Source organism: Danio aesculapii, chromosome 3, assembly GCF_903798145.1.
Source record: "Danio aesculapii chromosome 3, fDanAes4.1, whole genome shotgun sequence".
NCBI lineage: Eukaryota > Metazoa > Chordata > Actinopteri > Cypriniformes > Danionidae > Danio > Danio aesculapii.
Genome location: NC_079437.1, coordinates 2012625 through 2025921, shown reverse-complemented (window position 1 = coordinate 2025921; position 13297 = coordinate 2012625). Strand labels below are relative to the sequence as shown.

Here is a 13297-nt window from a genome sequence, read left to right as displayed (position 1 = left end):
AGTATATTAAACACTAAAACTTTGCTTAAAACAAATGTAACAAAATTAAGTTGAGCCAACTAATATTTCTAAAATTACTCAAATCAGATAAACTTACTTTTTTTGTTAAACCTAACTTATTTATACATTGCTATATGTTGCCTGAACTTATTTTAATTAGGTATTAAGAACTTAATTATCTAAATAAAATTAACCATGCATATGTCATTTAAAATGAATTCAATTGACTTCTGGCTGTAACCTCAGAAAATAAATCTTCATTTTTATATTCTAAGCACACTATACAGTGATTAAGTAAAAACAGATAAACAGACTTTATACGGTTAATAACAACTAAATAAGAATGGGAAGATGGATTAAAGACCATAGCATTTATTCAATGTCAACCAATGTCCCTAAAAGTGACTACAAAACAGGCCATTAATGTGGCTGCACATACACAATACATAAATAAAAACATTAATAATGCCAGATCCTATTGAGAAATCATCTAAGACAACTCAGTAAGGAGATCTGCATACTTTGATGAAGATTTAGGATGCATAAGGTCCAGTCCCACAAAGAGTCTCTGATATATCTCAAATAATGTATACAGTTTTGATGGAAGTCGAGGACATCAGTAAGTCCAAACAGGAGCCATCATGCACATGACAGGTTTGGTAAACCTCTGACAGTCCTATGATTATCCAAACTGTGTTGGGCTGATGTCAAATTTTTCCCGTGGGCAGCCGCATGCACCTCTGATTCCACACAACTCTATTGGTGGAGAGAAAAAAGAAACAGGAGTTCAGGTGTTTGATACTAAATAATATTAAATAGCTAAATGCTAAATAGCAAATATCTTACATAAACTACAAGTCAAGTTACAAAAGTGCAGTGAGAATGATACATGGATGAAACACCTTAGTTTATCAGTTAAAATTTACCTTAGTTAAACTTCTGTATTAAAAAAAAGGCTATATAGGTTATTGTGTACTTACATTATTCCAGGTGTGTTTAAGAATCAAATTCTAAAGAAAACTGATTTTATTCAGTGTAACAGTGTATGGTATTTCGGTTGCCTGTCAATCAAGGAATTATTTAAATTTAGGTATTACATTTTCAGTTTATTTTTGCAACTTATAAAGCATAAAAATATGCATGTAACTTACATATTAAACAGTTTGAAAATGGCAAATATAAAATCTATGATTTAACTGTCATCTTCATTTTGCACCAAACTTTGCATAAGTCATAATACAAAATTAAATAAATACATTGCCATTTTACATATTACCTTGAGGTTAACATTACATTTTTGCTGAAGCTACTTTTAATTTACTTTTTCTCAAAATTTAATGTTACTGGCAAATGATAGTTCAGTGAATCAGTGTTTTCAGTTAGCTTTAGTGAAAGACTGACAGATAATAAGAAACTGCATTAGGATATTTTTTACTGTTTGTTCATTGCACACATACAAAAAATCTTCAGATATCAAATGCAATTTTATGGAGCCCACTATTGTTTGCAATTTTACCCGTGTTTTACTTACCTGCAAATAATTATAGCTGTAATCGTATCTAACGTTTTTCTTAACAAAATAATCAAAATCACTTTGGTATCTAAAGACCAAGAAAATGCATTTTAGAATGAGGTGCGTACATCTTAAATGGTTCTGTAAACATAAATGTAATTTAAGTTCAAATAAATTATAAATCTGTAATTTATTCACATTGCAGTATTAACAAAAAACTTATGGACTAAATCTCTTAAACACAAACCTTAAGCTACTTAATGTTACGCTAAACACAAACTACTGTTCCATACGTTTCTGCATTTAATATGCATCCTTAATGTGCTGATAATAACTTAGGTTAGCTAGCCAAGTTAGCGCTAGCAAACTGCACCCACCCCCCGACCGCCCACCAGAGACCTAGTTAATCCGTTCTGTAACGTTAGTTATACCTACTAAGTGTTTTAAAACTACTTAAAAAAAAAATTTCTCAGGACTATCACTTTTAATCGTTAGCATGAACTAGCGTTGGTTAGCGTTAGCCAACTTAGCTTTCCATGTGAGAGCAGTCTGTTACCTGACGTTACAGTACAATTTACAAGCTAAAACCTCACCTGCCTAGTGAAGTCGGCAGTTTAGCATGACTTTACAATTATCATTCGGCTACATTTGCAACTTACCGTGTTAATCAGATCCGCTGCTGCGAGCAGTAAATGTCACCCCTTGTAGATGCTGCATGTGTCTGGAAAGTGGCGGGCAGTGAAAATGGGGTCACGCAGAATTATTAAAATCACGTTTGATGAACAGACCTGCACACATCGACAGCTGCTCTAATAAATTGTCTGTGTCAACTCACTTTTATAACATTTATTCTACACAATAACCACATACAAAAATATACTCAAATAAATTGCATTAGTTTTATTTAAAATATACTGTTATTTAAAAACTGATCTACTTTAAGTAAACAATAAGCAAATTGATATTTTTTGGTATAAAACAAATATAATTAACTAGATTGCAATTATTTAAAGTATATAAAACCAACTTTGTGAGTGTAGCACTTTTTACAGTGTCAAATATTATTTACTGTCATCATGGCAAAGATAAAATAAATCAGTTATTAGAGATGAGTTATTAAAACTATTGTGTTTAGAAATGTGTTGAAATCATCTTCTCTCCATTAAACAGAAATTGGGGAAAAAAATAAACAGGGGGGCTAATAATTCTGACTTCATATATAAAAACATGAATGAAGAAAGGTAATCTAGTTTTGCAAATAATTTTTTTTCCGCAAAATGTTTCAGGCAACAAGACCTAATAATGTTCTGGAAAATTCTGAATAAATGGAATTTCTAAAATTGCTAGTAAATTGATCAAATAATTGGCAGGAAACACTTTAAATGAACATGAAGCATCGAACTGTAAAACAGACTATAATCAAAACAGTTCTGTCTGGTTCTCAAATCTGATTTGCTGACAGCCATGCAATATTCTGCAATATCAGCACTCATACAGCCTCTTAACCCGTATGTATTACTCCGCCCACATAGACTCACTACAGTTTGACAAATATTGCAGCAGTTGGATAACAATGTACTTTTGAGGCTTTTTAAGGCAATAATGTAGTTGTTTATTTATAAGGATAGTGCCTATTTTAAATATTTATCATTTTAGAGATTCAGCGCATCGGTGGTCATCAGCCAGGGAGAAAAGCTAATCATAAATTTCAAACTAAAGCTGATCTAATTATTATAAAACAGGTAAGTGACATAAGTCAATCTCTCTCTTTTGTATGTTGTAGTGCTGTATTTATACCATAGTAATCTGCTAGTGTTTGCTTTGGCTTTTTTGGGTATAATCATTGTGATCTCCCAATTGCAACAGAGAAATACTTGGAAATCTCTGTAGACTGATGGCATTTCATGCTGTTCAGCCTTATAATCTTAAAATGTGAGCAAAATCAGCTTTTTTATCATCACTTTAGACATTACGCTAGAGAATCGTTCAAATACTAGCTCTAAAGTGACAGTGATGAATGAGCAATGGTTTCTGCCGTTCTCACGTCAGCTGTAGATGTGATTGAAGGGTGGAATAAAGTAGTCCCTCGTACAAAAGGATTTTTGAGACTCTGCCTGTTTGATTTTCATTTTTATATACACGGTTATGTCGTCGAACTGTTGTATAAATGCAATATCACATGAGTAGCAGTGCAATATGGCTATATATCATTACTGGTGGGACACTAAGAGACTCGGCCTGCAACCTTGAGTCAACATACGCCTCCCACCAGTGCCGATATACAGCCATATTGCACTGCTACTTGTCTGATATTGCTCCTATAATGCATTAGTAAACTTTAAACTATGATTATTAAATGCCACACAAGTATAGATCATGTTAGAAAATACATTAACTAATGAAACGTTATTGTAAAGCATGATCATGTTTTTCTTTTGAATTGTAGTCAAACAATACATGTTGTATTGACCAAGTATAACTGCTCTTTCTCATGTTTTTAAGTGGACAAAACCCGATTTAGCCTCTCACTGCAGGATCCGGCATCAGTTGTCTGACAGATATTCATGTTTTTGATTTATAATATGCTCATATATTATTAGCAGAAAATGTTCTGAGGGACGTCAAATTTAGGTGAAAATCATCAAAAACGCTGGCAGTGGCTGGCAACTTAAAAAAAAAAAAAATACAATAGCGGGGAAAGAGTAAAACAAGACAAAACACTCATAATTTAGTCTTTCAATGCAGGATCTGGCATCCGTTGTCTGACAGATATTTAATGGTTATGTTTTCGGCCTGCTGAACGGATGTGTGTGTGTCTGATGGATCTCAGTCTGGACAGAAGCTTTAATGTGACGTGAATGAAGGACTGATGAACGTCCATCACTCACACAGTGGCATATTGATCCTCACATTCAACTCCAATTCAGATCAACATCCATCCACATCCACATTAGTGCTGCACAATATATTGCTAAAGTACTGTTATCGCTATTGTATATATACAGTTGAAGTCAGAATTATTAGCCCCCCTTTGAATTTTTTTTTCTTTTAAATATTTCCCAAATGATGTTGAACAGAGCAAGGAAATGTTCACAGTATGTCTGATAATATTTTTTCTTCTGGAGAAAGTCTTTTTTGTTATATTTCGACTAGAATAAAAGCAGCTTTTAATTTTTTAAAAACCATTTTAGGGACAAAATTATTAGCCCCTTTTCCGATATTTTTTATACAATAACTTGCCTAATTACCCTAACCCCGCCTCCCAAGTAGTTGCTGTTCTGCTGTTCACTTCTCCATCGATGTAGAAAAGTGATGTAAAATGATAATTTTCATAATTTAAAACAATATTTGCATACTGACCTCCGGGAAAACTCCCAATCATAAATATATGTATATATGTGTATCTCTGGCTCTGGATGGCCAGTCCTCCACTGCACCTTGGTCCCGCATTCATTTCAAAGGAGCACTATGTACTAAAATGGCGGCACTATAGACGCATTCCTTCCAATAGACAACAACAGAGTAGGCGACATCTAATGTTAATATCTATGGAGCAACCTAAAGCTGAAAATAATCACTATGGGCGGAGTGGATATGAGGGGAAAATGACAACAGCCAATCAGAGTCTGAATATCTGTGGAGCTTTTCACTTTTCATAGTGTTTTAAAAACTAAACGTTTGCATCTTGAAAGTTGTTTTTCTAGTCTGGATTAGAATTAATTAGATGTGAAACATATATTTTTTTACAGATATAGCATTTAATAAATAATATACTGACAATACATTTAATACAGATGTAATGTTGTATTTTATTCAGGAAAATGATCTATATAAACAGCAAGTCACTTCATAGTTTCACAGTTTTTAAATCCACATTTTCATGCTAATTCATAAATAAATCAATATTAGAGTTTCAATCTAAACATACATTTAGTATACTAAATATACAAATTTTAAACGAAAAAATGATATATTAAATAATATGTTTTGCGTTTATTTTATTATTTAAATTATTAAAAACAGCTAAAATATAAAATACAAAGCTAAAAATACATAGCTACTGTGTGTATATAGATTTCTGGTAAAACAAGACAACAATGCACATATTGCACAAAACCATCTAGATGTATAGACATAACTTTACAATTTTACTGTTTACTTTATTTCCCACTTATTTAAATGTCTTTGTCTTCTTGTGTTGATATGTAACGTGACCAAACAATAATATACAAGGCAAAAAATAAATAAATAAATAAATAAATAAATAAAATAAATAATAAAAAAAAAAAAATAATAATAAAAAAAAAAAAAAAAAATATATATATATATATATATATATATATATATATATATATATATATATATATATATATATATATATATATATATATATATATATACACATATACACACACAGTATATATACACACACATAATTATGAATAATTTGAATAAATGCATAAATAAATACAAAGATAAATATTGGCATAAATTAATTAATTAATAAAAATAAGAATATAAATAAATTGCTATGAATAGATAATTATACATAGAAATGCATAGATAAATAAACAAGTGGATAAATAATTGAATGAACAAATGAATGAATAAATAAATTAATAATAAAAATAAAAATAAATAAATATAAGGATATTTTATAAAAGATGTTTTTATAAAAAATAAATACAAAAGTAATAATATAGAAAGAAAGAAATATTTTTTTAAATAAATAAATGAATGAATAAAATAACAAAAATGTATATATAAAATAAAAGTAAATATCCTCAACAAAAAAACCCTAAACAAAACCAAAACTCCAACAGCTTTGTGGAGAAAAGAGGCTCGGTGTGTCTGCAGTAACAAATTGAATAAGCTTGGTGTGTCGGCGTCAGTAGAAGTGAATTATGCTGCAGACTCTTGTGAAGATCTGGACTGAACCCAGAGCCGCTCGCTGTTGTAGACGCTTCACTTTGCGTTAGCGCTGCGCTGGACGAGCGACACTGACGTGACACACAAAAACTCAATCATATAATCCAGTTAAACTGTGGATCAGCTCCAAATCCTGCTCAGCCGCTGTAACTAGATCTATGAGCGGGAGGATTTTTTTTTCGGTGTCTGCTGGAACCACATAATTTCATCATGTCGAACGCTACGAAATTAGCTCTGAACTTCCTTAAGACCACTAGAAAGAGATAACAGGGGTTGAAGATTGCCATTGTAAGCTATTTTTGTTAGAGTTAGGACAAATACATTGCATTAAAAATATAAAATTATTGCTATACATGCAATACAAATAAAACTAATATTTTATTAAAATATTATTTTTATTTTCTAAAATAGCAACAAAAATATTAAGCGCAATTAATTGCAGTTAGTTTTTACACTGGGTGTACTGTGAATGTGTATATATATGTGTATATATATATATATATATATATATATATATATATATATATATATATATATATATGTGTGTGTGTATGTGTATATATATGTGTATATATATATACACCGGTACACCGGTGTCATAGTCGTCACCGGTGTGACATTGCGCCACGACATGGATTTTCTAAAACCGTCAATACCGTAATAAATCAATTATGCGCCTTGAACAGCTGCATTTACATCAATAATAGATAATTCTAAATAATAAGGCATTAAATTTTCTTCAAACGTTCAGTTGTGGTCTGATTACATGTCCTTATACTACAGGGCTCGAAATTGCAACCATTTTGGTCGCATGTGCGCACGAAATTTAATCTATGCGCCCTTATAATATATTTGGGAGCATTTGATTTTCTCTATAAACTTGCTGAATCGCTCGACGCTGCCGCTGTATTGGTTCATATTAGCTGTCAATCACTCAACGCTTCCCACTGTCAGATAACAGGGAGCTTTTGTTACCGCAGGAAATGCAAACAGCTGAAGAGTGAAAAGTGCACAGGTTTGCAAACCTCACCTAAAGTTATAATAATAATAATAATAATAATAATAATAATAATAATAATAATAACGGCGCAGATGACAGCGATCATGACATGAGGTAAATGTTGATCCGCCAGCTGAGATCAATCGAGTGTTTTCGGAGAAGGTGCCCGAATCTTGTTGCGTTGCTTTCACTGCGTGTTCAGCGCAAATGTCCGCTAAATGTAAAGTCTATTACTGTAGACATCATCGCCAAAGAAACTCACCTTTACTAAGTTTACACTGAAACTACGGCTCATAACAAAGAGCAGTATTGCGCCGGTGGTCATCACGAGAATCCTGCTCTGTCTGCTCATAAATTGGTGCGGCTGACTCGCCCGCTTTATTCCACCAACACAGAGAAATGAAGATCAGCTCATAACAGGACGGAGCATTTAAAATAACACAAACCAAAACCAAAACTTAGAGTGATAGAAGTGAGACTTTTTTTTTTGTCCATTCTTCCTTGAAATGTTTATTTTGCTATTGAAAGTAATACCATGATATTATACCGTCACCGTTCAAAAGATGAAAAATATCGTGATATTAATTTTAGGTCATATCGCCCACCCCTAGTATATATACATACATACATACATTATATATATATATATATATATATATATATATATATATATATATATATATATATATATATATATATATATATATATATATATATATATACACACACATGTATACATTTATACACACATATATACATATATACATATATATATATATATATATATATATATATATATATATATACACACATATATATATATATATATATATATATATATATATATATATATATATATATATATACACACACATGTATACATTTATACATACATATACATTTATACATACATATACATATATATATATATACACATGTATATGTATGTATAAATGTATATGTATGTATAAATGTATACGTATGTATAAATGTATACATATATATATATATATATATATATATATATATATATATATATATATATATATATATATATATATATATATATATACACGTGTATATATATATATATACATATATATATATATATATATATATATATATATATATATATATATATATATATATATATATATATATATATATATATATATATGTATGTATGTACACACACACACATATACGTATGTATATATATACACATATGTATATGTATATATATATATATATATATATATATATATATATATATATATATATATATATATATATATACGTATGTGTATATATATATATATATATATAGTCTATTTTACAATATAATTGAGTTTCAGTTTTCTACATTCAATGTTTCATGTTCATGTATACATACAAAATATACATATATATACACATACACACTCTCACCGGTCACTTTATTAGGTACACCTGTCCAACTACTTGTTAACGAAAATCTCTAATAAGCCACTCACATTGCGGCAACTCAAAGCATTTAGACATGCAGACATGGTCAAGATGATCTGCTGCAGTTCAAAGCGAGCATCAAAATGGGGAAGAAAGGTGATTTAAGTGACTGAACGTGGCAAGATTGTTGGTGCCAGACGGTCTGGTTTGAGTATTTCAGAAACTGCTGATCTACTGGGATTTTCACGCACAACCATCTCTAGGGTTTACAGAAACAAATTGAAAATTAAAGGTAATCCCTCATTTTATGTTTTTCTGCTGAAAAGTAATCTAATTACAGTAACTAGTTTCTTTTGTAACTAATTTCACCCAACCCTGCAGCCAGATACTATCAGAGACTTGACAGAAACACTGCAGATGTATTAACAGAGGCGCATAATATGTCCCTTTTAAAGGGTTGAACTGCAGTGCACACTCAGACAGTGTGTGATTTGGGACGCAGCGTGAGTTCGCAGTCAGTAGTGTGTTATGTATCCTGAAGGCACACACAGATATTGATGCGAGTTTGCTGAGCGTGTGATTTGAGAGTGAATGATGCTTCTTTAGCAGCGGGGTAAAGGATGAGCGCTTAAAGACATCGCTGTCCGCATCTGATGGAAATGAAATTAAACTCCAGAACGCCAGACAAGACGATCACGCGGCCATTAATAACGCCAGTGAAGGGCCCGAGGAGGTGAAGACGGATACGGCGTCTCGTAAATCAGGCGCAGGGCGGGTGGCGATTTATGAGCACTCGCGGCTCACCGCTGTCTATCATGCGCCGCTTTCTGTCAGCCAGATTCAGCCCTAAACTGTCCAAAGAGATGAGAAATGCACAGAGAAGAAGTGAGTCCTGATCGTGGGCTTGTTAAATCAGTCGTCAGTGACCCGTAAAGAGACGTTTGACTCAAGACAGTTACAGATATGGAGGGTGATCGGTGCCAAAATTACATAAAACAAGTGAAATCTGATTGTATCAACAGCCAATCAAATTACTTTATCCTATCAGGCTGCATGGTCATTTGTAAAATAAATGCTTGATTCTGATTGGTTGATGAGCATTCTATTGTGTGCCGTTGCAGATAAACACAGATGAAGTAGTTGCGGCAAGTTTACAGCTCTATATCACTACGCTGAATGATTTGAGTTATTTCACAGCTACAACAGTCAGAAAGTACACAACAGGGAGCTTTAGATGAGATGTGTAGGAAACTAGTGCTACATAGGAGCAGTTTGAGGACAAAAACTTGATTAATGTCTGATCATGGGATCTGTGGTATTTGCAAGGTTTGATCTTAAGACAGTTAAAGATATGGAGGGTAATCAGTGCCAAAAGTGCACGAAACAAGCACAATCTGGTTGAGTCAACATGTACAAAAGCCAAATTACTTTATACTACCAGGCTGTATGAAGCAATTTGTAAAATAAATGCTTGATTCTGATTGGCTGTCGAGCACTCTGTTATTGTCTGATAAATGTACAGATAAAGTAGTTCCGGCAGGTTTTGATCGCATTACAGTTTTTATCACTACGCTGAATGAGGAGTTATTTTGCAGCTACAACAGTCAAGATATCATTACATTGGCTTTGGATCGGATGTGCGCGAAACTAGTGATCGTGGGAACCGTGGTATATGCAACGTTTGAGCTCAAGACAGTTATAGATATGGAGGCTAATCGGTGCCAAAAGTCAAGTCAACATGCACAAAAGCCAATCAAATTACATCATACTACCAGGCTCTGTGAAGCAATTTGTAAAGTAAATGCTTGATTCTGATTGGCTGATGAACATTCTGAGGTGTCCTGTTATTTTCTGATAAATGCACAGATAAAGTAGTTCCCGCAGGGTTTGATCGCATTACAGTTTCATATCACTACGCTGAAAAAGGAGTTATTTTGCAGCTATAACAGTCAAAGAAGCATTACAAAAAAACAACAGAAGACTTCGGATGGGATGTGTGTGAAACTAGAGATACACACAGAAGCTGTTTGAGGACAAAAACCTGACAAATGTCGGAAATACAACATCTCAACTGTGGCTTTAGAGGTGATAGCTGTAGTGTAAGCAGAATAATTGACTCTGGTCTATTTAGTTTAAGAAAATAAAGCACAGCTGAGGTGTAATGGCCTCAGGTGTTCGTTTTATTTGCTAATAATTGAACGGCCCGAAGTCAAATATTCCTTATGTATTTGAGACTATATTTGCATTTGATATGGGTTGGGATACAATTAAACATGTAATATCATGTTTATTAGTGAAGGATATCTGAAGGATATCAGAAGTCTTGATCGTGTGCTTGTTAAAGCAGTCATTAATGACCCCATAAAGAGATGTCTAAGACAGTTACAGATATGGAAAGTGTTTAGTGCCAAAATAAACGAAACAAGTACAATCTGATTATATCAACATGCACAACAGCCAATCAAATCACTTAATCACTTAGCAGTTTGATTCTGATTGGCAGATGAACATTGAGGTGTGCTGTTATTTCCACATAAAGGCACAGATAAAGTAGATCCGGCTGGTTTTTGAGCACATTTAGCTCCATATCACTACGCTGAATTATTTCAGTTATTTCACAGCTACAACCGTCAAAAATGAAAATCACATCAAAACACAACAGAAGGCTTTGGATGAGACGTGTGAGAAACTAGTGCTACACACAACAGCGGCTTGAGGACAAAGTCATGGTATGCAAAGTAATGCCGTCCAACGTTTGAGCTCAAAACAATTACAAATATGGAGGTTAATTGGTGCCAAAAGTGCAAGAAACAAGCGCAGTCTGAGTGTGCCATTACTTTCATAACAGCACAGCTAAAGTAGTTCTGGATATAGAACAGATATATAGATAGCTCTGATTTAAAAAAAAAAAAAAAAAAAAAAACTGTACATAAAACACACACACACACACACACACACACACACACACACACACACACACACACACACACACACACACACACACACACACACACACAGACCCGTGAGATTGGATTTTCCCCCTTAAAATGTAAGTGCATTAGAAGAACCTGCTGGAACAGCCAGCGGATTTCTTGCTGCTCATGACACACACACATACACACGCACACACACAATCTCAAAGTTAATTAGAGGAGCAGCGGCGACGGTAATCAGCAGAGAGAACGACGGAGAAAAGACTGTAAGAGTGTGGAGGAATTTATTACACTTTATTACTGAGAGCGAGCGAGCCAGTGTTTTACACACACACACACACACACAATTTACAGCCATGAATCACAGCGTAGATAAATTAGGCCTTTGTGTTGAACAATAGCAGCCTGTAAGAGGATTTACTGTGACCAACTAAAACACTCTGATGGAGCTCTAATAGATTTATAAGCATCAAGAGTCACATGATCACAACACTGAACTTTTAGCATCATTACTTTATGATCCCTCGGAAAAACGTAAATGAATTGATGAGCAAGACACATTTCAGACTATTATCAGTGCTGATAACTGAGCTGTTCATGTTTGATTTTCAGAATGAGTTTGTTGAGTATGAGTATAGTTGTGCTCTCAAACCTGTCCTCCAGCTATTGTGCATGTGCAAAGATTGGCGAGGCATCAATATCCTTTACGGCTGTGCGCATACACAAACACAAACGTACTGTACACAAACAGACACATGAACACAGACACACTCGCACATGAATACATGCGCACAAACACGCATGTATGCACACACGCATACACAAACACACACAAGTAGAACAGTTTGCTGAGCTTTCACTTTCACAGCTGATCTTTTTTCATGCATTTACTTGTTAGTGAAATGTTCCCATAGAATATAACTGGCTGTATTTTGAATGAATGTACGCATGAATAAAGGCATGAATGAATGCATACATGTATAATGCATGGATGCATGAATGAACGATAGAACAAATGGGTCGTCACAATTGATGCATGAGTGAGTAAATAATGCATGTATGAATGAATGTGTGAATTAATGACTGACTAAATGAATGAATGAATGGGTGAGTGAGTGAATGCACAAATGTATGTATTAATGAATAAATGCAAGAAGGCATGAATAAATAATTGATTGAATTAATTAATTAATGACTGAATGAATGCACAGGTGCATGAATGAATAATTTAATGAATGAATGAATGCATGAATTAATGACCGAATGAATGCACAAATGAATTAATGCATGAATTAATGACTGAATGAATGTACAAATGCACGGATGAATAAATGCATGAATGAATAATTCAATGAATGAATGCATGAATGAGTAATTGAATTAATTAATTAATGGCGGAATGAATGAATGTATGAATAAATTAATAGGTGAGTGAATGAATGAATAAATAGATGAATGAATGTATGCACAAATTAATGCACAGATGCTCAAATGAAT

The 13297-nt window shown here is 33.1% G+C and overlaps 1 long non-coding RNA gene across 1 annotated transcript; it reads right to left on the bottom strand.

Moving 5' to 3' along the window:
- Positions 1 to 356: 356 nt before the first annotated feature.
- On the bottom strand, positions 357 to 2262 carry LOC130220641 (uncharacterized). The gene is made up of 2 exons (XR_008836212.1): positions 2173 to 2262; positions 357 to 756 (listed from the first exon to the last, which is right to left on the bottom strand). It is a non-coding gene; the product is annotated as an uncharacterized LOC130220641 (long non-coding RNA).
- Positions 2263 to 13297: the final 11035 nt, after the last annotated feature.